This window comes from Egretta garzetta, unplaced genomic scaffold (genome assembly GCF_000687185.1).
Source record: "Egretta garzetta isolate BGI_Z169 unplaced genomic scaffold, ASM68718v1 scaffold1194, whole genome shotgun sequence".
Taxonomy (NCBI): domain Eukaryota; kingdom Metazoa; phylum Chordata; class Aves; order Pelecaniformes; family Ardeidae; genus Egretta; species Egretta garzetta.
In genome coordinates, this window is record NW_009259522.1 from 110,903 (window position 1) to 114,524 (window position 3,622).

At 47.3% G+C, this 3,622-nt stretch overlaps 1 protein-coding gene across 1 annotated transcript in view; it reads right to left on the minus strand.

Annotated features, from left to right (window-relative positions):
• The window catches only part of SKAP1 (src kinase associated phosphoprotein 1), a gene marked incomplete at its 3' end in the record, with an annotated part of 143,458 nt that overhangs the window by 107,350 nt on the left and 32,486 nt on the right, over window positions 1–3,622 (minus strand). The window lies entirely within an intron of this gene.

A 3,622-nucleotide genomic window follows, 5' to 3' on the forward strand; every position in this document is an offset into this window, starting at 1 on the left:
ACCCCATACTATACGCCCTGCATCCCCTGGCACCCCGTACTATGCACCCTGCACCCCCCACAACCCCCACCTCCGCCCGAGCAAGCCTGCACACCCACCCACATCCCCAGCTCCTCCAGGTGCCACTGCAAACACCCCCACAGGCTGGATTTTTAAAGCAATTCATTCTGTATTTAGGAAGTCATTCCTTAGGAGATTACAAGCATGTAGGAAGTACAGGGAAAATAAAAGCAGAAGCTGTAGCTGCAGGTGCAAGGACTGCCTAAAAACAGGGAAGCACACATCGTTCCGAGCACGACACACTTCAGGGAGAAAGGATGCGATGCTCCAAAACACCACCGAGGGAGAACACAGTACGCCCCGAAAGAGAGGCGCACATTCAGCCTCGTGCAGAGGCTGCCTGGAGGCTGCCAAGGACCAGGCAAGAAACTTCTAAAAGACATTTACAGACTTCTGCCCTGGATTTGCAAGCTGGCTCGCCAGCATCTCCTTTCTCAAGAGTCACGTACAAAACTCACTCTGGTATTTTATCGTTTCCCTACCCATTTCTATGTACTAGAAGGCCAAACATGAGCAAATGGGGCCTTCTCCAGGATGCAAATGGGTTCAAGAAGTACCTGGAGATGGCTTAAAAACGTGCCACCTCTTTACCATTTCTAATCCCCTCAAAACCTTTAGGATCACATTGCATTTGTATCTGTGTCCCCACTTTCCCCCAAGCCACTGGGGCACAGTGAAGCACCATCTCATCTACCACCCTCTACACCTTTTAAGACAAAAGCCATTTTTAGCGTATTTTTATAAATCAAAGGGAATTTTTGCTAAAGGATTTGATTTTTAAGACACTCAGAACTTACATATTTTAAAAAAACCAAACCCACCACCCAGGACTGAATGAGCTGTAAGTTTGCTTGGCCAAAGTTCTCTGCTGACATGGTGGAAAAATCTTGGAAGTCAGAGGCAAGATTTCTTACCCCGGAGACCATGCCTCACAGAACCCGTAAAGTACATTCCTGTCACCGTGAGTTATGCTCCCGCCCACATGCTAAGGGATACCTGTGTAATATAAAAGAAAATCTATCGCTGCTCATGTTGCTGTGCCACGGCAGCAGGGCCGACAGCCAGGCACAGGGGCAGAAGCCACAGTGGCCCTCAGCCCCGCAGCTCCATGGGATCTCGCCGTGACACCAAGTGAATCACTTGGACCCTGGCTCAGCATCCCTCCGGAAGGGGATCTGATGCTCTGTAATGATCTCAGAAGCACCACTAAGGAGCCACGGGGAAACCCCAACCCATAAAGCAGTATCTAGAAGTGCTAAATATTCAGATGCCCAACTCCTGCCCCTCACGACGCTGTGGTATCCACCCCTATGCTTCAGTAAAACTAAATGAATGAACACCAGCAAATTAAGCGATCCACCAGTTTAAAAGACAAAACATTTTTGAAAAGTCTTCAAGTGGTCTGAGCAGAGCACATTACATGGGAAGTGTCTCCAAAGAAATACTTCTCATTAGAGCAGTACTTAGTACTTCCACAGTGCTTCCCAGCCTCCCAGCACTGTACAAACATTAGCTTCTTAATCACTCGTTAGGGACGATCCTGCAGAGCTGGGCCATGCCTCATTGAGTAAAGTCATCCCCAACTCGCTCAGTCCCTCTTGCTCCCTCCAGAGACAACTTTGAAGGTTCTCTCCGATTCCCACATGAAGTTCAGAGCAAGGAAGGAAAAGTTCTGTTCAAAATGAACAGTAGTGGCATTCCCTTGCCTCCAAACTCTCCCATTTTTTGCAGCAAGGAGAGGAAGAAGTGAGCATCACCCCAGCCAGAGACCTGCTTCCATTAAAACCCTGAACTAATAAAGTTGGGAACTCCAGGAAGGTGGGAGACAGCAGCCGTTAACAGTGCTGTGAGCTTGCACCTAAGGACGTAACCTCTTCTGTTGCAAAACAGGGCTAAGAAGGGATGGAAAAAAGCCACAGGAATGAGAAGCATGTTCCTACGACCGGCCAATTTGTTCTTCTGGCCGCGGTAAGGTGGATTACCCTCGTGCATCAGCCTCCTGTGCGGCCCAAAGGGAGCAGCTCTCAGTCACTTATCCGCGACAGCAGCACCCCGAGGGTCCATCATGGCCCCAGTCTGTACTTGCACTCAGGAGCAGGGTGCCTGCTCCGGGGACCCTGCCGGCTAAACGGAGAAGAGGGTGTGGAAGCAAGAAAGGGGCACAGTAAAAGTGAAGGTTTGCACACTCAGGGAAGCCAAGGCAAACTTTCATCGTGATGAAAATCAGTTCATGTGATCTTAAAACTTCCTACTTTTCCCACAAGGATGTTCTAGTTCAGAAATCAAGACTGTCTGACACAGCTTAATCCACTTCTCTGAAGTAACCATTTAAACTTTCAGGTGACCGACTTCATATTAATTTTAAAAAATCATTGTACCTTTACCTTCTATAGTGAAAAAAGAAAACAAGCAAGCAAAAAAAAAAATAAAATTCCCCAAGTAAACAAAAAAAATCTGATAATCAGTCATCACAGAAATTCAAAACCCCAGAGGAAATCACAACCCCAATCCATATCCACCCCGCTGGCAGACATCTAGAAAAATTCATTCTGACGATGCCCCTGAAAACCATGGCAGGGCAAAGAAAAGGTCTCAAAATCCTGTGATCAGCCTTTTTTCCCTTTAATATTCCTGCGTCAGACTACCAACAGCCTGCACCCAAGGAGCCAGCATTGCTCAGCTTCCATCCAGAACGCACACACGCACAGAGTCCAGTCCGTGATTTGCTGTTCTTCAGCGCTCTTACCAGTTTCCAAGAACTAACACCTCATTTTAATGTAACTGCTCTCGATGCCAGCTTTTTTCCCTCCTTTTTGTAGTATGTAATTTTTCTATGTTATCAATCTCCTCGCCATTCATCCATTTGGGCATCCTTCCATCGAGCCTGGCATTTCATCTGTGTCTGAAAACTTCCAGTGGTGCCAAGTGTTTGCATACCTTGCAAGTGTTATGTCAAACTCTGCCCCTTAGAGCTGCCAAAAACCACCACTCAAAGTTAGCAAAGCAAATACCTCCTTAGACAAGCTTAATAAACACGCCAGGAGAAACCCTAGACTTCATAAAGACATTGCTCGCCTGACAAGGCCAAGCTTGAGGTCTTCAGCACCCTTTCATGTCCCATTTAGGCCAACATCCATTATCCTTGTCACACGTTCTCCATTCGCACTCTGCGTAAGTGCATCGTATCTGAGCACACAGATTATTTAAAACAACCAGTCCCAAACTCCACACCTCTTTTCATGCTGCAATTACAAGCTAACTATCACACCAACCCCGTCTCTAATCAGTCTAAACAAAGGCATTTCTTTTACGGCATAAATCAACACATGCAGCAGACACACCTCGCATTCTGCGCTGCGCAAAGCGGCTAACTTGGGTACCCATCAGCTCTTACGGCCTCATCCCAAATAAATCTTCATTTCTTTGTATTCTTGCCTGATGACTACCGATTCCTAACAAGAGTGGGAGTAGACATGAAAGAGCAGAGAGAGGTGGAGAACTGGAGGGTCTGAAGCAGAGAAAATGAAAGAGGAAGGATAAGGCAGGGGTGGGGGGGGGGGGA